This window comes from Lissotriton vulgaris, unplaced genomic scaffold (assembly GCF_964263255.1).
Source record: "Lissotriton vulgaris unplaced genomic scaffold, aLisVul1.2 SCAFFOLD_2773, whole genome shotgun sequence".
Taxonomy (NCBI): Eukaryota; Metazoa; Chordata; class Amphibia; order Caudata; family Salamandridae; genus Lissotriton; species Lissotriton vulgaris.
Genome location: NW_028247030.1, coordinates 229210 through 253606, shown reverse-complemented (window position 1 = coordinate 253606; position 24397 = coordinate 229210). Strand labels below are relative to the sequence as shown.

The 24397-nt window shown below is 54.2% G+C and overlaps 1 protein-coding gene across 2 annotated transcripts in view; it reads left to right on the top strand.

The window, feature by feature from the left end:
• Window positions 1-24397, top strand: part of LOC147665651 (uncharacterized) — a 262046-nt gene that overhangs the window by 46875 nt on the left and 190774 nt on the right. The gene's annotated exons all lie outside the window — the stretch shown is intronic.

The following is a 24397-nucleotide window of genomic DNA, read 5'->3' as shown; positions in this document are numbered from 1 at the left end:
CTGCGCTCGAGATATGACAAAATGATTGTTGTCGGGGACTTCAACTACCATTGGGAAAAATCCCCTAAAGAGGGGCAAGCACTACAGATTGAGGAGGCAATTTCCTCCTTGGATTTCACTCAACAGGTGAAGGGACCGACACACGAGAAGGGACATGTGCTTGATTTAGTCTGGACCACTATGCCAATCCAGGGCTCTACAGAGATCTTGCCATGCGCCGGGTCTGACCACTTTTTAATAAAGGGCAGAATTTTATTGAACGGCTATCTGTCCAAGCCTGGGGAAGGTTGGAAAATGGCCCGGAAGTGGAGAAACTGTGATGGGGAGAAAATGGTGCATCTCCTGGAACAGTCTCCTTCAGTAAAGGAGCAGGACGCTAATATTGATGCCCTTTGTGGACACCTTCAGCATAAACTGGGGAGAGCCGTTGACCTGGTGGCCCCCCTTCGTAGGGTGAAGAAGGTGCAGAGAGGAGCTGGGGCCCCTTGGTACAACGACTCCCCACGGGATATGAAACGTGGGGTGAGGAAGAAAGAACAAGCATGGCGGAAAGAGTATGACGCCACTGCCAAGAACGAATACATTTCATCCTTAGCGACTTACAAACTAGCCATCCAAACTAGGAAGGCTGCTTTCTTTGAGGAAAGAATAGTTGCAGCTAGAAATCCACAGAAGGAAATCTTTCGGGTCCTGGCGGAGCTCAGGATAAACAAAGAGCAAAGCACTGAGTTCGCCGGTTTCGGTGGCTCACTGGTTAGAGGCGGCAGACCCGAGAGCAGAGGACGGCCCGGGACCAGGGTTCGATTCCCAGCGTGGCAGGTTTCTGGACGTGGACTCGATAATTCTCTCGCCTCGGTGCCCACTCTGATCAGCGATCACACTCGGCAACTCTGGGCATTAGCTTGCCTCATCTTCACTAACGGCCCCACCAGACCGCCGGGGATGCCTGGTCTCACCCTGGAGATACCCATTAAGGGACCATCTCTCAGGGAAGCCAGGAAGGGTTTCGCAGCGGTCGAAGCGCCTTGGGACCCTCCGGGTAAGTAGTGCGCTATATAAAAACCTATATATTTACATACATTTACATTTACACCCAGGAGGATTGCCAGAGGTTCCAGGACTTCTTTGTGAATAAGATCTCCGATATTCTGGGAGAAATTGCTGCAACTACACCCCTAGATTGTCCTTGCCCACCTGACCACACTACCCCGCCGGATATTATACCATTAGTTGAGTTCTCCCCAATTTCAAAACAGGAACTATATACGATCACGGACCGAGTTAAATCCGGTTCCCTGGTGGATCCATGCCCTCCTGATGTGTTCAAGTTGGCATTGCCAGGCATTGAGGAAGAAGTTTTGCATCTGCTAAACACTTCCCTTCACACAGGACAGGTCCCTCTAGCTTTTAAAGAGGCTCGCCTGATTCCTCTACTAAAAAAACCCGGATCGGACACGAAGTGTTTGAAGAACTTCCGACCCATCTCCCAGTTGCCTTTTCTGGCTAAGGTGATTGAGCAGCATGTGTTGGCATTGCTCTCAGGACATCTAGAGAGCAACAACCTGCTGGAGTCCAATCAGGCAGGGTCCGTGCTAACCATAGCACGGAATTAGTCATGCTATCAATCCTGGATGAATTGAGGAGTCGGGCTGATATAAAAACACCGAGCACCCTGGTACTACTGGATCTCTCCGCGGCTTTTGATACCGTGTGTCATGAACAACTTTTGTCGCGGTTGAGGTCTTTTGGTATCAGAGGTACAGCACATGCATGGCTTACATCATTCCTGCAGGGCAGGACACAAAGTGTACAGTTGGGGGACTTACTCTCCACCTCTGCTCCCATCACTTGCGGGGTTCCACAGGGCTCTGCCCTGTCACCCCTACTCTTCAATATTTACCTGCAGCCATTAATTGCACTCCTGAATAGGATGGACTGCCTAGTATACAACTACGCCGATGACACCCAGATAATCATCCGGCTGGATGATGGCCCGGGAGCGTCTACCAGGCTGCAGGACATACTCAAAGCCACGGTTAATTGGATGTCCGAGAATTCCTTAAAAATGAACCCGGACAAGACGGAAGTGTTGCCCATTTCCATCACGGGCAACCCCTGGAGCGAGAAATTCTGGACTGTGGAGCTGGGTGTGCCACCGAAACCGGCGACCGCAGTCAAAAGTCTGGGCCTGTATGTGGATGATAAACTCTCCATGAAAAAACCAGTCACTACGGTAGTGGGTACCTGTATAGGCCTGATGCGACAACTGAGGAAGATCTCTGCATTACTCTCATTTTCCACCTTGAGACACGTGGTCTCAGCCACAATCCTGGCTAGGCTGGACTACGGAAACTCCCTGTATATAGGTCTACCCCAGAGGCTGCTGGATAAGCTACAGGGGTTTATGAATGACGCAGCCCGGCTGATTTACAAGAAACCTAGGACTGCCCACTCTTCCCCTCTGATGCAGGAGCTACATTGGCTCCCGATTCGGCAGAGGGTAGTTTTTAAAGGATTGTGTATCGTACACAAGGCGCTGTATGGTAATGCACCAAGATACTTGAAATCCCGCCTATCCCCATATACACCGAGCAGGACTTTGCGCTCGTCGGACGCCACCCTCTTGTCCCAATCCTGTTTCAAATTGGCCACGGTGGGGGGACGTGCTTTTTCCAACACACTCCCAGCTTTGTGGAACAAACTGGCCCCAGAACTAAGGAAGGAATGCAATCTGTTATCCTTTAGAAAAAAGTTAAAAACTGTATTGTTCAAGCAAGCATGGAGCAGCCTCTAGGTACACTGTTACGACCAAGTATATGCTAAACCCCACTACGTAATCTGGACAAACAGCGCTTAGAGACCCCAGTGGTTATAACGCGCTATACAAGTTAAATAAATAAATAAACGGGACTGCCCAGTGCCCTGACAACCCCTGGTTTGTGACCCTTCCTGATGACCTCTCGTGCACGCCCACTCGTTCTCCATGGCCTGTCACTCATACGTCCTGTCGAATGTCCTTGGATGTAACTACCCCAGAGCCCTGACCCCTAGGGACTAGGGTGACCACCTGGCATGAAGGCGAATTCAGGACTTTGATCATAAAAATTCAGGCCAAAGGGTCAAAATTCAGGACAAAAGATCATTTTTACATACCATTCTGAGGAGGCTTCACGATTACAAAAGAGACCGCTGACAGAAGCACAGGCCAAAACAGGTTCATGTTCTGTAGTTGTATCACACACTGGAGTGTTGAGCAAACATTCACATGCTGCTGGAGGTATTTAACCATGAAAAAACTAGCAAACCTACACTCCCCAGGCAGAATGAGATAGCTGAATGATAGCGCCAGACGCAGCGCTGAGCGAGTGGACGTGGAATTAGAGTGCACAGACTGTTGCACTACCAGAGTGAAACTGAGAGAGACATGATGGGGAGAAAGGAAGACAGAAGGATATAAACAGAGAGGGAGAGACCGAGTGTTGGAACAGTGAGAGTGAACAGTGAGAGAAGAGGAAAGCAAGGCGCGGCCAGCCGAGAGAGGGAAGGAACAGATGGAGAAAGAGGGAAAAGACAAAGATAAGATGGGGCAGAGAAAGGCGTCAAAAAGAGATGCAGACATATGCTGAGGGTGAGGGAGAGGAGCTTGAAAAGAGGAAAAAGGTAGAGGGGCAAATAAAAGAGAGAACGCATGTGGGGGGGAGAGGCAGAGACAATAGCAAGGTAGGGGAGAAGAGGTAACTAATATCAAAGAGGGGAGGTATGGGGGATGGTGGTCTGGCTTGTGGCATAACGGCCAGACGTGCTGATTTTGGAACCTGGTGAAGGAGCGTTCATCCGCATGAAGCAGGAGTAAATCCCTATCCAGGGTCGGAAAGGGTAGGAAACACCTCACAAAAAGGAAGCGGGCGTAACAGCCAGAGCAGCTCACTCTGGAACTGGGAATCCCAGTTAGAGTCTCAGCATTGACGCTCAACATCCTGTGATTCTGGGCAAATCACTTAATCTCACCGTGCCGAACAAAAATGAAGGTGTCCTTGTGTAACGTAAATGGTGCTCGTGCAAAGCACTCCAATACCTTCGGTTCGAGTTTGCGATATTGAAAACTGCCCAAAAAACACAAAACAACAAAAAAGGGGAGTGTTTTTGCATAGGTCAAAAATATTTGGGAGAAACCCTGACTTGCATTTGCACCCATGCAAGGGCACTTCCGTGTGCATGATGCTCACCGGTCTGGATTTGAGGACATGGCTTGGCAGAAACATAAAGGGAGTTCGCCCTAGTATTCCAGTGACACTCCAGTAAGCGTTGGGATAGTGGGGATATCTTGTGCCATTCGCTCACCACCCTTTGATCCCCCTCCCTCAGTGAAACGCTTACAACTGAATGGTGTCCACTGCGTAGCTTTATTATTTGACCAAAACACCATTTTATTTGTGGGTAAAACTTTCCACATTGACCATTTTATTAAATTCACACATAAATGATGCGCTCCATACATATGCGCCACAGGTTAACATGTATTTCCAATTCGGCATCTCTGGAGGCGTGTTGTACCAGTAGGACACAACACCACCCCCCCTTTTCAAAGCACCTGCTACTAGGGTAGGGCCAGAGAGTCCAGGACCACCAGCAGGACGGCCCCATCTCCCGCAAGCCCAGAGCCGCCATAACTGCCTCCCTGCTGCAGGGTCATCCATTTTCTGCCCAAAAAGAGTCCCCCGGCCTTTTCTCTTATCCAGGATCCCGCCACAGGGCAAGAAGCTCCATTGGCGCTCTTACCCTCCCCCCTTCCGACCACTGCTTCCTCACTAAGGCCCTGCTCCTCTCCCCAGGTGTAAAGCAATGGCCCCCAGAATGGAATGCACAAACACTTCCAACCCTGCCCTGGACAGATGTATCCCTTCTTCCCGGTACTCATCCGAGTTCAATGCCTGCAGCAGGCTATGTCTGATAACACGTATCTGTGACCCCCTCAACAGTTCATCTTCTTCACCAACGTGTTCACTGTGGCTGATGGAACGTCGCCACCCCAGACTCTCCGAGTGAGCACCTCTGACCAAATTATTGTTGTGTCCGGCAATGCCCTCCTGATCCATGTAAGAAGAGAGAATAAGGCCTCCTTTGCTCCCCTCCTGCCCCCCGGGAACATGCTCTCGGCCCCCGAGTGAATCACCAGCACGTCTGGAATAGGCAAACCTTTGTTGATCGCACTCCGCAAATGAGCTGAGACATCCTCCGCTCATTGCCCCTCAATCCCTATCCAATTATGAAGGACTCCCATGGCCCGTTGCGTCTTGTCCACCCCGGACTCTCCGAACCATTGCCCTGCTCTGAATATGACCGAATCTCCACACCAGCATACTTGTGTCCTCTGACTTGCCACCCCTGTATGCGATACCCAAAAGAAAATAGAGAGAGAAAGAGGTGCATCAATACCGATCTGCCGCAAGTACAGACCCTACCTACACCAGCTGTGGTCGCACATAGCGCTCAAAACTCGATGAACTCCACCTGCCACCTTCTTAATTGCGCTCAGAGAGACCCAAATCCGCCGCTGTAGTGTCCACCCCAATACGGAACCAATGTGATGTGAAATGAGCTGTTTCCTCACCCAACAATTCCAGCGCCCGCTTACATAATCGTGTGAACTAAAATCTCGTCAAAAGTGTACCATCTGCGTGTACCAGCAGCCGATCATCTCCACACCCTGGTCTGATCTGCAGGAACTTCTCCATCAACATCACCGGTTAGTAACCCACCCCTGAACCGCACTTAGTTGCACCCAGACACCTTTCCCTAGAGGGTCTGTTTTCGACCTCCGCACTCTCACCTGCAGTAATTCAGCGGCCACCACCACATCCCCCAACGTCATTCCCCCTTGTCTGTCCATCTTGGAGCTTGGCACTAGCTCTGATATCCGGAACGCCCCAAAAAAGACCAAAGACTAAAGGCTAAAGTGTTGGTACAAACACTTTACCCATTGCCTTTGATAAGCCTGTCTGCTTGTGCCATGCTACCAAGGGGGTGAGCAGGGGTTACGTAAAGAGTGTATCCCCCTTACCCTGTGTAGAAGCAAGGGTCCATATTTGGACTTTGGTGCCTACCTCTGCCAACTAGAGACCCCCAGATCTAATATTGGCCACCCTTGCACTCTGCCAGCCATGAATAGAAATATGTGGAAAGACGTTACATACCCACCCCAAAGATCCTCCTTACTGATTCCATGTTTAACTGCGCACGAATTTTGCTCCAAGAACGGAAACAAACAAGTCTTGTTAGGAGCTTAGGGGCATCTTAAAGCATGTAGTGCCACTGGGCCTACCTGCATCTACGTCCTCTGATGCTGCCGCCCTCCTGAAAACAGAACAATATAGCAAGCCTTATGTTCATGATGGTTATGTTCATAATGGTGAATGTGCCGACTCTCAAAGAAGGATATGCTAGGACCCGTGCACTGCCTAACCCCCTTAGTTTGCCATGTTACATAGCGTGAACCCAGCCTGACAGTTTCCATGGGCTTCGCGTAACTGACGGAAACGTTCACCCTTAGGCACAAGTGGGATTAGTACATGTAACTTTCAAAGGATTTGTCCCAGAACCACAGAATGACTGCTCTTCGTGCTATACTCTACCCTGGCCCACCAACTTCTCAGTTGGCACCCGCCATCTAGTCATACCCCATTGCTAACAAAAGCAGGGGTGGGGATGACTATACACCTTAGGCACTCTGTGCCCTTTTCTTGCAAGTATAATGGTGGCCCCGTTGTGCCGACCCAGGTTAATTGGGCCTGGTCACCCCCACGCTCCTGTGCCTGCTCCCGCTCCCGCAGCCCCAGCCACCCGAGGGCCGCCGAGCCCACACCAGCCTCCCGCAGCCCCAGCCACCCGAGGGCCGCCAAGCCGGCTCCAGCTTTTCCCGCCGCCCCAGCCCGTGGCCCCGCCCCCCTGATAGCCGATTGGCTCGCGCTCCCGCCTCCCCGCAGACCCTCCCGACCGGCTCCCTTCTTATGACGTCCCCAGAGCGACCGCGCAGCGGACGCGCGCAGCGGGAGCACCGATTGAGCGCCGAAGGTGCGCCAAACGTAAGCCTGTCTACTCCCGTCCGCGCCTGGACCGCACCCAGCGCCAGGACCCCTGGCCCCCGCAGATCCCAGCCCACCCGCCGGACGTACGACGCCGCCACCCTCAACGCTCTCAACGCCGGCCGAAGCCCAGGATGCTACCGAACCACCCCGAGACGCACCCACGGACCCTTCTGCTGCAACTCCTGCAAGTTCACCTGCATCCGGACCTGCACCACTCCAGCAGTGCCCAAGACCTCGACGAGCAACAGCAGCCGCAGCCACATGAGATGCATCCTGCTCAACACCCGCTCCGTCCACAGGCACGCCATCGAGATCTGGAACCTGCTCGACACCACAGCCCCAGACGTCGCCTTCTTCACGGAAACCTGGATGAACGCCTCCTCTGCACCTGACATCGCCATCGCCATCCCAGACGGCTACAAGATCATCCGACGGGACCGCATCAACCACACCGGAGGAGGCATTGCCATCGTCCACAGGAACTCCATCCGCATCACGACCAACACCGACGACACCCTCACAACCGCCGAGCACCTGCACTTCCAAGTCCACATCAACCCGAAGACCACCCTCAGAGGCACCCTCATCTACAGACCCCCTGGACAACGCACACAGTTCAGCGAAGACATCGCCGACTTCATCAGCCCACATGCCCTCTGCTCCGCTGACTACATCCTCCTCGGGGACCTCAACTTCCACCTGGAGAACAACAACGACCGCAACACCACCACCCTGCTGGACAACCTCGCCAACATGGGACTCAAGCAACTGGTGACAACCCCCACCCACTACGCCGGACACACACTCGACCCCGTCTTCGCATCCAGCAAGGATATCGCTTTCAGCCACGCCACCGGACTCCACTGGATGGACCACAGCTGCGTCCACTTCAGCTTCGCAAGGACCACGATCCACCAGCAACAGGTTGCACGCAGGAACTGGAACAAGATCACAGCCGACCAGCTCGCTTCCTCCCTGAGCATGAACCCTCCCACCAGCACAACGAACCCTAGCCAGGCGGCCACCAACCTCACAAAGTGGATCAGCGACTGCGCAGACGAGCTCGCCCCCCTGAGGACCCCGCCTAGCAGACCCGGCAGCAAGAAAGCCCCATGGTTCACCGACGGACTCAAGAGCTCCAAGAAGAACTGCCGAGCCCTCGAGAGAACCTGATGCAGAGTTCCAACTCCGGACAACATGGCTGCCCTCAAGCTCGCCACCCGAAAACACCACCAACTCATCCGCGCCACCAAGAAAACTGCATTCAAGGAACGACTGGACAACAACGCACACAACAGCAAAGAACTCTTCAACATCGTCAAAGAGCTCTCCAACCCCAACGCTGGAAACAACGACATCACCCCTTCGCAAGACCTCTGCAACTCCCTCGCCTCCTTCTTCCACAACAAGATCGCGGACATACACAACAGCTTCAGCACCCAACCGACGAACGCCACGACCGAACCACTGCCCCCCACCACCACCCTCCGCGCCTGGACTCCGATCAGCACCGAAGACACCGTCCGCACGATGAACTCCATCCACTCCGGATCTCCGACCGACCCCTGCCCTCACCACGTCTTCAACAAGGCCGACGCTGTCATCGCACCCCACCTGCGGGACATCATCAACACCTCCTTCGATACCGCTACCTTCCCGGAGAGCTGGAAGCACGCCGAACTCAGCGCTCTACTCAAGAAACCATCGGCTGACCCCACCGACCTCAAGAACTACCGCCCCATCTCGCTGCTCCCGTTTCCTGCAAAAGTCATCGAGAAGACCATCAACAAGCAGCTGGCCGCCTTCCTCGAGACGAGCGGATCCCTCGACCCCTCGCAGTCTGGCTTCCGGGCCAACCACAGCACCGAGACCGCCCTGATCGCAGTCACCGATGACATCCGAGCGCTGCTCGACAACGGAGAAACAGCGGCCCTCATCCTCCTAGACATCTCCGCGGCTTTCGACACTGTCTGCCATCGTACCCTAGTACAACGCCTCAGCAACGTCGGAGTCCAGGAGAAGGCACTGGAGTGGATCATCTCCTTCCTCGCCGGGAGGACACAGAGAGTCCGCCTCCCCCCGTTCAGATCTGAAGCCACCGAAGTCATCTGCGGCGTCCCTCAGGGCTCCTCGCTCAGCCCAACCCTCTTCAACATCTACATGAGCCCACTCGCAGACATCGCACGCCAGCACAACCTCAACATCATCTCCTACGCCGACGACACCCAGCTGATCCTCTCCCTTACCAACGACCCCGCCACCGCCAGAGCCAACCTTCACGAAGGGATGAAAGAGGTAGCCGAATGGATGAAGAACAGCCGCCTGAAACTGAACTCGGACAAGACGGAAGTCCTCATCCTGGGATCCTAACCCTCCGCCTGGGACGACTCCTGGTGGCCCCCCGCCTTAGGCAGCGCACCCAAACCAACAGACCACGCACGAAACCTGGGCTTCATCCTGGACTCCTCCCTCTCCATGACCAGACAAGTCAACGCCGTCTCCTCGTCGTGCTTCAACATCCTGCGCATGCTACGCAAGATCTTCCGGTGGATCCCCACCGAGACCAGGAAGACGGTCACCCAGGCCCTCGTCACCAGCCGTCTGGACTACGGTAACACCCTCTACGCCGGAACCACCGCCAAACTCCAGAAGAGACTCCAGCGGATCCAGAACGCCTCAGCACGACTCATCCTGGACATCCCCCGTCGCAGCCACATCTCCGGACACCTGAGAGATCTGCACTGGCTCCCGGTCAACAAAAGAATCACCTTCCGTCTCCTCACCCACGCACACAAAGCCCTACACAGCCAAGGCCCAGGATACCTCAACAGCCGCCTCAACTTCTACGCTCCCAAACGCCAGCTTCGCTCGACCAGCCACGCCCTCGCCGCCGTCCCCCGCATCCGTAGAACCACCACAGGGGGACGGTCCTTCTCCTACCTCGCCGCCAAGACTTGGAACTCCCTCCCCACCCACCTTCGCCTGACCCAGGACCACCTCGCCTTCAGGAAGCAACTCAAGACCTGGCTGTTCGAGCAGTAACAGACCCCCCCAGCGCCTTGAGACCCTCTGGGTAAGTAGTGCGCTATATAAATTCGATGATTGATTGATTGATATGCGGAATGTGATGGCATCCCCAGGCGATCACCCCATTTCCACCGCGGCCTCCCTATGCTAATTTCTCCCACGCTAAATTGTAGACCCGGAGGCCTGGTTCCTATTCCCCCTTGAATGTCAAGATCCCAGTGGCGGAAGCTTCGAATCACCAAATGCATTTGTCTATTTCGTTCCTTTAGCTCCCTGCCAATGAGCTGCACCCGTAGGACAGAGTAAGCCAGACTGTCCAGATAATTGCGGAGGATGATGCAGGCCATCCGACTGGAATCCAGCCCTGCTGGGCCTATACCCATGCAACCTGGGATTCGGTTCAACCCCCCACTATACACGTACCACTTGCAGCTATGGGGTTGAGTTTGGGGCTATACGACAACGACAGATGTACATTTTCTACGTGACAGGCCTAACTCATAAACTCTGTGGTTTGTATTGCCAATATGCTACCCAAGCTACTGATCGCTGCGGAGTCATTTAATGCAGCCGATGGAATCACCTACTCTTTCGTTTTCCCCTACGGTGAGGACAGCGCTAACTCCAGCTCCCCATTTGTCTGAGCTGACCAAGAGCGATGTACCAACCCTAAAACATACGTATGTGCGAGAGGCACCTGATCATTTCTGCCTTTGCGTTAATGCACCGTTCCCTATTTGTTTGCATGCGCAACCGGGTATTCCAGCCAACCAAGGCTAAAATGGATGGGGGAGTGCGGGCAGATTACATTTACCCTGACAAGCCCCTGAGAAGTAGAACGCTGCCCTTGGAGGCCAACAGCTCGTGTGTTCTGCCCTTGGTATTTGCTCCACCTACGAAGCCTGCTATGCCCTCCAGGGACAGTTCTACCCACCCCTAAGTCGTCCTGCAGTTATCATGCTTTAACCGCCAAACCTTTCGATTACCACATGCCCTCCTGTTTTCGTCTATGTGATTTTCAGCATCTGTTGGTAAAGGAACTGACCCGATCCCAGAATTATTGACCCCCCTAATCATAGAATTAAGGCAAAACCACTACCCGCCTGCCTGTCACATACTAAACACTTGGTGTTGAGTCGACGCCAGGATTTGGCATAGGGCCTCAATTCCACCCTCCGCTTCGGAGGCCACTTGTACCATATCCTTTCGGAGCCCCTGTGAGTTACCACCGGACCATCTGTTCTGTGCTCCACGTCGGTGCAGCCAACCTAAGGACCCGTGCTGCCATCATCCGATGCAGCTCAAAGAGGAAATCATAAAACTAAGGTTAGACAAAGGAGCGGGCTGACCCCACTCTCTGTAATTGTGTGTGTATATATTTATATAGATAGATATCTAGATAGATAGATAGATAGATAGATATACACTGTGCAGTTATGGTTCGACCTCAAAATGTGGGTGGCGTGAGATATGGCGTGCATTGTGTAAGTAATTAACTATAACTGGAAAATTTTAGTGGGTTTGTAAGTTTGAGTCAGAACCATAACTCAGTTTTTAACTGTAGTTTTATCAGTGAATCTCAAGGTGTGTTAACTGTCCCCTTTGCCCCCTTTTCCTTTTGTACCCGATTGGCCACCCCGCTCCCGCCTCCCAGCTGCTCCGCCCTCCCACTTCGCCTCATATGGAGCCCGCGCAGCGTTCATGCGCAGCGGGCGCGCCGATGGCGCGCCAAAGGCAAGCCCGTCTGCGCCCGTCCGCACCTGGACCGCGCCCAGTGCCAGGACCCCTGGCCCCGACGACGCCACACCACACGACGGACCTACAATGCTGCCACCCTCTACGCACTCAACGCCGGCCGAACCCCCGCCTGCTACCGAGCCACCCCGAAACGCACCCACGGACCCTTCACCTGCCAAGCCTGCAAATACACCTGCCTCCAGACCTGCACCGCACCCGATAAGCCGAGCACCAGCAGCAACCACCTCAAGTGCATCCTGCTCAACACCCGCTCCATCCACAGGCACGCCGTCGAACTCTGGAACCTGCTCGACACAACATCACCAGACGTCGCCTTCCTCACAGAAACCTGGATGAACGCCTCCTCAGCGCCTGACATCGCCATAGCCATCCCGGACGGATACAAGATCACCCGGAAGGACTGCGTCAATCAGACTGGAGGAGGCATCGCCATCGTACACAGGAACACCATCCGCATCACGACCAACTCCGACGACACCCTCACCGGCGCCGAACACCTCCACTTCCAGATACACACCGACCCCAAGACCACACTCAGAGGCACCCTCATCTACAGACCCCCCGGGACCACGCACCCAATTCAGCGAAGACATCGGCGACTTTATCAGCCCGCACGCCCTCCCCTCCGCTGACTACATCCTCCTAGGGCACCTCAACTTCCACCTGGAGAACAACAAGGACAGCAACACCACCACCCTGCTGGACAACCTCGCCAACCTCGGACTCAAGCAACTGGTGAACACCCCCACCCACTAGGCCGGCCTCACGCTTGACCCCGTCTTCTCCTCTAGCAAGCACATCTCCTTCAGCCACTCCACCAGACTCCATTGGACTGACCACAGCTGCATCCACTTCAGCTTCAGAAGAACCACTACCCACCATCAACCGCAACAGATTCCTCGCAGGAGCTGGAGCAAGATCACCGTCGAGCAGCTCACCACCTCCCTCCGCCAGAACCCTCCCGCCAGCACAACGGACCCCAACGAAGCAGCCAGCAACCTCACACAGTGGCTCACCAACTGTGCAGATGACCTTGCACCACTGAGGAACACTCCCAGCAGACCCGGCAGCAAGAAAGCCCCCCGACGAACTCAAGATCTCCAAGAAGAACTGCCGCACCCTCGAGAAAGCCTGGCGCCATGACCTGACCACGGACAACATGACGGCCCTCAAGCACGCCAACCGCAAACACCACCAGCTGATCCGCACCACCAAGAAGACAGCATTCAAAGAACTACTAGACAAAAACGCCCACAACAGCAAGGAACTCTTCAGCATCGTCAGAGTTCTCCAACCCCAGCGCTGGGAACAACAACATCACTCCCTCGCAAGACCTCTGCGATTCACTCACCTCATTCTTCCACCGCAAGATCGCCGATATACAGAACATCTTCGTCGCACCAACCACGCACCCAACCACCGAACCAACGCCCCCTACCACCACCCTCTGCGCCTGGACCCCAGTCAGCACCGAAGACACCACCCGCACGATGAACACCATCCACTCCGGATCACCAACCGACCCCTGCCCCCACCAAGTCTTCAACAAGACCGACTCCATCATCGCACCCCAACTTAAGAACATCATCAACACCTCCTTCAACACCGCCACCTTCCCAGAGATCTGGAAGCACGCCGAACTCAGCGTCCTCCTGAACAAAAGAACAGGGGACCCCACCGACCTCAAGAACTACCGCCCCATCTCGCTCCTCCCTTTTCCTGCCAAAGTCATTGAGAAGACCGTCAACAGTCAGCTCGCCGCCTTCCTCGAGACGAACGGATCCTTCGACCCCTTGCAGTCCGGTTTCCGAGCCAATCACAACACCGAGACAGCCCTCATCGCAGCCTCTGACAACATCAGATCACTGCTCGACAACGGGGAAACAGCGGCCCTCATCCTCCTGGACCTCTCCGCAGCATCCGACACTGTCTGCCACAGCACCCTAGTACAGTGCCTCAGCAACATCAGAATCCAAGAGAAGGCACTGGAGTGGATCATCTTGTTCCTCGCCGGAAGAACCCAGAGAGTCCACCTCCCCCAATTCAGATCTGAGGTCACCGAAGTCATCTGCGTCGTACCACAAGGATCATTACTCAGCCCAACACTCTTCAACGTCTACATGAGCCCTCTCGCAGCCATCGCACGCAAATACAACCTCAACATCATCTCCTATGCCGACGACACCCAGCTAATCCTCTCCCTCACCAACAACTCCGCCACCGCCAGAACCAGCCTACACGAAGGGATGAAAGACGTCGCCGAATGGATGAAGAACAGCCGCCTGAAACTGAACTCAGACAAGACGGAAATCCTCATCCTGGGATCATCACCCTCCGCCTGGGATGACTCCTGGTGGCCCCCTGCCCTGGGCACCACTCTCAAACCAACGAACCACGCACGCAACCTGGGCTTCATCCTGGACCTCTCCCTCTCGATGACCAGACAAGTCAACGTTGTCTCATCATCATGCTTCAACACCCAGCATATGCTCCGTATGATCTTCAGATGGATCCCCACCGAAACCAGGAAGACGATCACCCAGGCACTCGTCACCAGCCAACTGGAATACGGAAACACCCTCTACGCCGGAACCACAGCCAAACTTCAGAAAAAACTCTAGCGCATCCAGAACACCTCCGCATGACTCGTCCTGGACTTCCCCCGACACAGCCACATCTCCGGCCACCTGAGAGACCTGCACTGGCTCCCCGTCAGCAAGAGGATCACGTTCAGGCTATTCACCCACGCACACAAGGCCCTCCACGACCGGGGCCCCAAGTACCTCAACAACCGCCTGACCTTCTACGCGCCCACCCGCCAGCTACGATCAACCAGCCTTGCACTCGCCGCCGTACCACACATCCGCAGAGCCACCGCCGGGGGAAGATCCTTCTCCTACCTGGCAGCCAAGACATGGAACTCCCTCCCGATCCACCTCCGACTATCTCAGGATCATCTCTCCTTCAGGAAGCTCCTCAAAACCTGGCTCTTCGAGCAGTAGCGGACCCCCCCACCCCCCCCCCGCACCCCCCCCCCTCAGCGCCTTGAGACCCTTCCGGGTGAGTAGCGCGCTATAAAGATGTCCATGATTGATTGATTGACTGCTTAAGGGGGATCCAGTCTTCACTCCATCACCCGGCTTCCGACCGTCGGCCTCCAGCAAACATGGACTGGTAGAAAGAAAATCAGCGTTAGTCTGTTAGTTAAGGACAGTAGCCGAAAAATTGAAAGAACATCAACGTTTGGTGCCACAGAAGGTGCAAAAACATTCATTGGCTGCTGTTAATCTCCCCACATAAGTGACGCTTTCCTCTGAATATGGTCAAAGTCTACCGGACAAAAATCCACTATTAAGCACAAGATAGCCGGAACAAATGGTGCACCTAATTTGATTCAGCAAATATGAAGGAAGCGGAAATTCCCTCGTTCCCAGGAAGGTTTCACAACACTACGCATACCGCCCTAAACCCTGTGAGCTCCGTTCCCCACCTAACAGGCCATGTGTGCAGGCACAGCTTTCCTCCTTAAAATAGAACCGGCTGTCTCAGTGGCATGTGATTGTGTTGTTGCTATTTTTAAGACGGTCCCTCCTCAGTGACACCACAAGAGTTTTGTGGTTGCGGATCAGAACGTACTGTAAGCGGGCCGATTTCTTTATCACTCAAGCACCGTGGGCTCTGGGGGTTTTCAATAGAATATTTCCTGCGCACATTTCATGAAAATTCGAATTGCACAGCTAAAGGATGCTTTTCATGTTAAGCGACCCCTGCTATATTCTCCTGTAAAATTAACGCAAAGGCGCTTCTATATTCTCCTGTAAAATTAACGCCAAGGCGCTTCTATATTCTCCTGTAAAATTAACGCCAACTAAGGCGCTTCTATATTCTCCTGTAAAATTAACGCCAGGGCGCTTCTATATCCTAAAATGACCATGATCCACCGCAGATGGGAAACGGACCCACCAGCTCTGGCTTCAGAGACCAGTATAATTAAGACCAAGTGTTGTAATGTACATGTCTTGTACATCCTCCCTGTGTTTTCCCCCTGCTGTCCTGCTTGGCCCTTGATGATGTAATTGGAATGTTGGTGGGTTGTTGAGTAAGCAGATGTCAGTTGGCTTGAAGGGCTGAGCAGTGGAACTGCTCCTGGTGGGGTCTCTTGACTGTCTCCTGATTGTCTCTAATAAACTTATGATCCTAATATACCTACAGACTATGGATCTTCCTTTATTGTAACACCAAGCCTATCTAGAAAACCTGTATTTGCAAGTTATTTAGGCTACTTTCCCTTAATAATGCATTTGTAAACTCGCCTGGGCATTCTCGTTTCCTAATAGCAAACTTCTAGATTGCAAAACATGTGCACAACTTTGCAATCAGTCTTTTGGTGCCCCCTAGTGGGTAAATCACAGATGATCCCACGCCACAGGAACATAAAACATAACCCCGTTTTGGAAAGAAGTGGCTGACCCATTTGAAAGTCTGAACACCCTTCGTGCTTTTCTTCCTGTCATTTGTCTAGCCGGGATTCAAACCCGTTTCCCCCGTGCCAAACTAGGCCATGCGTTACAACCCCTCCTGTAATGTTCCTACCCTTCTCTATAGGCCTAAAAGTGTAAATGCGACCCTTTGTAAACATGAGTACTTCATATTATTAAATCTGTTATGGCTTTGCGCAACGCCCGACTGACGCACCGAGTCTCCATACATTTCTTTTTTCAGTCCTGTCTTATCAAATGTTACTAGCAATATTTGCACGTAAATTCTGCCAGGATGTGTTTAATGTACATTTTACATTAAGTTGTACACCTTGACCCAACAATCACTTGTGTTTATATATTTTGCACCTCCAGCCTCTTGTTCTTTTTCTGATTTGGACATTCCCAATAATATGCCAGTATTTACGGTTTGGACATGAAACGTCCATATGCCTCCTGTCTCTAATCTCGTACTCGGAGGAGTAAGCAAGGCAACATTTCCCAAAAGGAAATATTTGATCAAAACGTTATCACAGATGTCCCTCCACTGTGACGCGTTCTGAAAGCAGACGTGGATTACTGCGAGGGGTGAATCTCACAGCTGAAATGTAATTATATTAACTGTAGCCTGAGTTTACAGAGCGAACATTAACAACAGAGCCAAGCTTCCTGGCGTGACGAGCTGCTGCGCGGCAACCACGGAGTCAATCAATTACAACCAGGGCTCGAGTCGGGGTACCACGCGGGTGGACAGAGTCCCCCCTCTTATTTTACCGGGGGGGCGCCATCCCCCCTGCCAAACAGCTGGACCAAACTCTTTGGCCTCTCTGGGACGAGAAGCTCGGCACCTTTCGTGACGTCACTTCCTGTCGTGACGTCACTTCTGGTGACAGCGTTCCCCCACTTTTTTTTTACGACTTGTGCCCGGATTACAACGCAAGGTTATTAAACTCGCCGATTTTGGCATTTCCGCTGCATTTGAAGGTGATTTGTCTTTGCGTTGCAGGGCAATGTGAAAGTATTCCCTGCCTTTTCTGAAAATGTGCGTGGATAACATGAGGCTGCTGCTGCTGTTCACTCGCTGACGTCTGTGGGTTTAGCATCACCACCAGTAGAGTGCACGAAAGTCTGCGCTATATAAAACGCTCAAATAATTAAATAATGACTGCCGGTCTTCCATCTTGTCAAACTTTGTCGCTCCCTCCCGCCTCAAAGGCAATGTACCTCCGTATCACGGTGCCCACCCCTTTAAAAGCATTCATCTGCAATAGACCGTATCCCGTGCCCTCACGGCCCCCCTATAATCGCCTGCCCTGTTCCTGAAAATTACCACATGTCGCGAGCTACCCCCTCCCATAAATCCCTCAGCCAAAGCCAGAATGACCCGCGGGCTATCCCGCTAACTCTCCGCTATTAGCCCTTAATAAACAGCTACGCGGCCTCCCACTGCTTCTGTAATCCCCACCAGCACTGCCGGGCCTCTCCGTTTCCTGCAACTCAACTGTTGCTCCAGCTGAGCCCTTCCGGCGATCCCCAGTGGCGAGAGACAAAGAGGGCTACTCCGTGGGGAGACGCATTTTTAGGTCAAGCTATTTATAGCTCTAAACTATTATCGTTGAAACAAACTCTTTGACCAAGAGGATTCCAAGCCGGATTCCTCCCAATGCATGTTGTCTACTGAAGCGTGACGCTTTGCCCGCGCGCGCTTGGCCTGACTCATGTAGCCTCGCACCCATTTGCTCCCAAGGAATCCCTTCCGCTCCCCCCCCCCATCTCACAAACCAACATTTGTCGCACGCATCACACCCGCCACAGCGAGAGCTTCAGTCTTCAAAGGAATGCTCTCCCCCGCCCCCCCTCTGCGCAATGCCAGTTTCTTGTTTCTTGTTTTAAAATGTTTTTCCGTCGTTTCACGGCGCATACATTCCCTTTTGCCTCCCTCCTTGACACCCCAGCTGCTTTGCCACCCCCTCCCTTCCTGCTGGCATTCACCCCTCCCTTTCAGAGCGCCCCTCTGCCACCTACTGAGTGCGTTTCTTTATCGCTCTCTTTATATGGCCCGGCTCCGGTCTGTCAGCCTATCCTCCTTTGATGTAGGGTTCTAACATCTTCCAAACACTATGAACTGGTTTTAAATAGGTGCTCTTTAAAATCAATGAAAGCCCAAATATGAGTTATATCATGATTTGATTTTCTTTTAACCACTCATGTATTCTGCAGGGCGACATCTCCAGAGCGTCGGTGCTCTTGAACACGAACACACCAAGATACAAAGTGACTGACAGGCTTCCTCTTATCCGTCATCTGTAAAGGCAAAAACATACATTTTATTGGCAGCTGTTCTCAATGCTATCAGCCCTAGGACAATATCCGGGCTTCTCGCGGAATCTGACACAAGCCTCCCTTGACACCATCTTAGCTTTTTTTATTGTGGCTTGCTTTATTTTACAGGCGTGAAATTGTTTTCAGCACTTCCGCACGGTTAACAGCCATTTCCCAGCCCTCTAAATTTACAAGCACTAAATGTGAAGCATTAATTAACATCATCTGCTGTAATCCAGGTAGATTGAGATCTTTCTGTGACTAGTTCATTAAGTAGTATTTTTTTTCCGAGGCATTGTGCAGGGTTAGTCGGACAGTTCTAGTAAAAAGTTCAATCTTACACACTTTGTGAGGCGTTTGGTTTGAATCCGAGTGCAGCCAGCAGCTACTGGGCACTTCCTTCTAGTCCGTCTTCCTCTTCCCAGTCCACACTGAGCGAGACGCCGCTCTCCATTTGTAGACATAGATTACCTGTTTAAACAATAGCAAAAAATACAACTATGGCTTCTTTACAACTTCCGGTCTGGGAGCTATAAAGAGAAAGTAATAATACACTCCCTGTTTCAATTTTCTGCACAGCAAGATTACATATAGCAAGCAGGTAAGAGTGTGTATTGATTTTAACTTAAATGTTGTTTGCCCTATGTTGGACAGGCCCCATGAAGGGCTCGCTCGATCCCCGCATGACAGGGCCCGGACACCGGCTCTCCAGGTGCTACCCACAGAAGCAACCCGCAACCCGTCCCCTATGGGACGCCTGCTCCCGGATATCTCTGTATCACTGGCCCGGACCACCGTCAGCACCATTGCCCGGCCCAGCCGCCATCTTGGACACTGCACCACGAGGCCGCGTGGCCTCAGCTCGACCCCAACCCTGGGCCTGGCCAGGCCCCGACATCCCGGCACCACCATCCACCCAGGAGGTGAACGGACCACTTGGCAGGTCAATGGGAGAAAGAAGTGTCGATGGCTCTCCCCCGCCAGGTGCCGATCGCCCCCAGCCTCCCCGGGCGCTGGCTCCACCCCCCTGCTGGGTATCTGTACTCCCTCATCCCGGACCTCCCGACCTCCAAGTGCGAGGGTCGGGACATCAAAGGGCGCCAGACCTATAACTGAGGCAGCTCCAGAGCAGGAAGGCAGTTGTATCCTGGAGTCGAGAGACACCGTGAAGAACTCATCCTTGACGGACTGCTGGCGCTGCCGCAGCCCTGCCTTGTGAACTGTCGTCCTGCCTGCTGGCGCTGCCGCAGCCTTCTGCAACCTTCATCCTCGTGGGTCCTGCTGGCGCTGCCGCGGCCCGTCGCAACCTTCATCCTCGTGGGGACCTGCTGGCGCTGCCGCAGCCTCTTGCAACCATCATCTTCGTCGGGACCTGCTGGCGCTGCCGCGGCCTGTTGCTACCTACGACCTCCTCGGGACCTGCTGGCGCTGCCGGGACCCGACCTTCCCGAACGCCGAGCTCGAGGATTGTGAGCTACCCATCGTCTCATCTCAATACCAGATTGGTAACAAGACTGTCCCGCTACCCCCTTTCCCTTCCAGAGACTAGAATTGAGAGGATCCCCGTGTCCTGATCTCATTGTACCGTACTACCTTACTTCAAGAACTGCCTATAAAGAGCGTTAACCTTATCTTTGTGTGGTGTCCATCTGTGGGGGGGAAGTTACTTGTCTGTACGATCGCTGGAGACGGCCCTCACCGGAGGCCTCTCCCCTTGTCCTCGGCCGACCCTCCAGGTCCCCGTCTAACATTTGGTGGCCAGCAGCGCGATCCGAACCAACGCGTAATCGTACAGAGAGTAACTCACCCCACGACTAAACCACAATGACGACCAAAGAGAGAGGATCTACAGAGAAATTCCAGATGGAAAAACTAGAAGAGTACAGCCACCGAGAGCTAAAACAATTTTGTATAGAACTAGGCATTGCTACCACCGGTCTGAGCACGAAAGATGACTTCAAACACGCCCTAGAATCCTGGGCAGAAACAAATGCCGCCGGACCCCGGGACCAAAACATCGAAGCACCAGAGACAAACACCACTCTGACTGAAGAAAGGAGAGCGGGTCTCTCCCGGGAAGAGATCCAAGAACGAGAAAAAAGCAGACTACACGAATTAGAGTTGGCACGGCTCAAGTTGGACGGAGAGCTGAAACTGGCGGAACAGAAAATAAACTTAGAACACTTACGGCTCCGAGAAGAGCGGGAAGAAAAGCATAGACAGAGAGAACTCGAAGAAAAAAGACTGGCATACGAACACGAGCGCAAGCTAGCAGAGATAGAAATGCGGAAACAGAACAAAGACCTAGGGGTGCCCGAGCAACCTCGCACCCCAGGCGCTACCGAACAAAAGGTCCACATCCCCAAAGATGTGGTCCGTGAATATTATCGGAACAACGACATACAGCAGTGGTTCAAGGCCTACGAGATCGCCATGACCCCCCACCGGATCGATCGAAGTGACTGGGGAGCCGGTCTATGGGGGAGGTTCGTCAATGAAGGCCGCGATGCCCTGCTACAGCTCCCGGACCATCAAATGACGTCCTATGACCACATGAAGGCCGCCCTCCTCACTCGATATGGGCTTACGCCCGAAATGTACCGCCAGAGGTTCCGCGACTGCACCCGGATCCCGGGTACAACTTGGGTAGAATATGTGAACTATTTCAGCCGAGCCTTCGAGGGATGGATCAAGGGTAGCCACGTAACAACCTACGAGCAGCTCTTCAACCTCATTGTGTGGGAGCACCTCTCCAACAACTGCTTTGTCGAGCTCAGGCAGCACCTCCTCGACAGCAAATTGACTGAACCATGGCAGCTCGCCGCTGAGGCTGACCGATGGGAAAGCACCCGAGTGGCCCGAAGTGGGCCAAACGAGCAGAACAGAACCAACCAAGGTCATCATCGTCCCCGAGGAGGCCAGGGCCGGGGCAGAGACGCCGTCCCGGCCGCTCCCGCTAACAACACCCCGCCCCCGGCCGGCCGGGGCAACCCCCCGATGCGCCCGGGGTTCCGAGCCAATGTTACTTGTCACCGATGCCAGCGAGTCGGCCACTATGCCAGTGACCCGAACTGCCCAAAGAACCAGACTCCCGGGCCCCGCCAGGTAGCTGCCGCCACCCTAGGAGAAGAGCAAATCTCCGAAGAGCATGAAGAGTACGAGCAGGAGCAGCCCGAGTGGGAACCTGCCGCCATGGTCCTGGCTTGCCTAGGGGGAAGAGACATGATCCCGCGGGCTCCCCTACCCGCCAACACCAGGAAATACAGCCAGTGGGTGAACATAAATGGGCGCAAGGCCGAAGCCCTGCGTGACACGGGGGCCAGTGTGACGGCCGTCTGCTGTCACCTGGTGACCCCAGAACAAATCCTGCCAAACGTTCTTTGCCCCGTCCGATCGGCCGACAATTCTGAGAGCCTGTGTCGGATGGCCTGCGTCCCCTTCAAATGGGGAGGAGTGTCCGGTATGCTAAAAGTGACTGTCCGCGATGATGCCCCCGTGGACTGCCTCCTGGGAAACGATCTCGAGAGTTCCCCGTGGGCGGCCGTTGAAAGAAGAGAGCACCTGGGGATGTTGGGCCTCCCGGACTGGGCGCGCGTAACAACCCGGTCCATGGCCGCCCGCACCATCCCCAGACCTGAAGAGCCCGAATGGCCAGCACCTCCTCCCCCGATCGCTCCAGAGGAAGACACCGTCCATACCGACCCCCCTGAACAAACCCAAGAAGGGCCCGCTCAGCCCCAAGACCTTCCAGACCTGGCTCAGTGGCGTCAAGAAGGGGGACCCACCCAGGAGCAATTCCGGCAAGAGCAAAAGACCTGTCCCTCCCTCGAGGGACTGCGACAGCAAGCGCTCGCCCAGAGCGCGGGAGACACCGCAGGGGCCCACTGGATCTATTGGGACAATGAATTACTGTACAGCGAACCAAGAATCGCGGAGTTGGGGGCCAGTCGAGTGCTGGTGGTGCCCCTCCGCTTCAGAGACTTCCTTTTGAACTTGGCACATGATGTCCCCCTGGCTGGACACTTGGGGCAAGACAAAACATACAACCGCCTGGTAACCCACTTTTACTGGCCAAAAATGAGAAATGACGTCTCCAACCACTGCCGGTCCTGCCCCACCTGCCAGGCCAGCGGGAAGAACGGCCGCAAACTCAAGGCACCCCTGCAACCATTCCCCGTTGTTACCACCCCGTTCGAAAGGGTGGGAATAGACATTGTGGGGCCCCTGGACCCCCGAACAGCACAAGGGCATCAATTCATCCTGGTCCTGGTGGACCACGCCACCCGCTATCCCGAGGCCGTTCCCCTTCGAACTGTAACAGCACCAGTAGTAGGCCGAGCCTTAATGGGGATCTTCTCTCGAGTGGGCTTCCCCAGGGAGGTCGTCAGCGACAGGGGCACGAACTTTATTTCAAAGTATATGAAATCCCTCTGGCAGCAGTGCGGAGTCACCTACCGATTCACAACCCCCTATCACCCGCAAGGAAACGGACTGGTCGAGCGGTTCAACCGCACTCTCAAGGGGATGATCATGGGGCTGGAAGAACCCCTACGCCGCCAGTGGGACGTGCTACTCCCCTGCCTCCTCTTCGCCTACCGAGAAGTCCCCCAGAAGTCCCTCGGCTTCAGCCCCTTTGAACTCCTGTACGGACACCTCGTTCGAGGGCCCCTCAGCCTAGTTAAAGTGGAATGGGAAATGGCCCCCCTGAAGACCCCTCCAGACGTCTACAAGTACCTCCTGACCCTCCGCAATCAGACCAGGCGATTCAGAGAGATCGCCAAAGCCAATCTTGAGGCCAGTCAGGAGGACATGAAGAAATGGTACGATCAACATGCCTCCTCCATTGAGTTCGACCCTGGTAAGCAGGTATGGGTGATGTCCCCCATCGAACCTTGTGCATTGCAGGACAAATGGACGGGGCCCTTCAAGGTGGTCGAGCGCAAGAGCCCCGTCACCTATCTCATCGACATGGAATCCCCCCAGAACCCCCTCCGGGTCCTCCACGCCAACAGACTCAAGCCACACTTCGTGCGCTCAGAGCTCAGCCTGCTGATGGCTACAGACAGTGGAGCGGAAGAGGACTCCGAGCCCCTCCCTGACCTACTGAGGACCCATGAAAAAGATGGTTCGGTGGACGGGGTCCGACTCTCCGATGCCCTGACCCCGGAGCAGCGCCAAGACTGTCGGGCCCTCCTGCTGCAATTTGCAAACCTATTTTCCCTCACCCCCGGGGTCACCCCCTGGTGCCTGCACGACGTGGACACTGGGGACAGTCCCCCTATCCGACACCGGGCGTACCGAGTACCAGATCTGGTGCGCGCCTGCATCCAAGAAGAAGTCTCCAAGATGCTCGCACTCGGAGTCATCGAACCCTCGGACAGCCCCTGGGCCTGCCCAGTCGTACTGGTCCCCAAAGCTGCTGCCCCGGGCACCACCCCCGAGCTCCGATTGGGGCCCCTCACGGAACTCACATCCAAGAACCACCCAAAAACAGTCAACTGGACTCCCGACTGTCAAGCGGCCTTCGAGAAGCTGAAGGCCGCCATGTGCACCGCCCCTGTGCTCCAGGCCCCCGACTACAGCCGTGAGTTCATCGTCCAGACTGATGCCTCAGACCATGGCATTGGGGCCGTCCTCTCCCAACTGAACCCCGAGGGAGTCGACCAACCAGTGGCCTTCATCAGCAGACGCCTGCTGGCCCGAGAACAGCGCTGGAGCACCATCGAG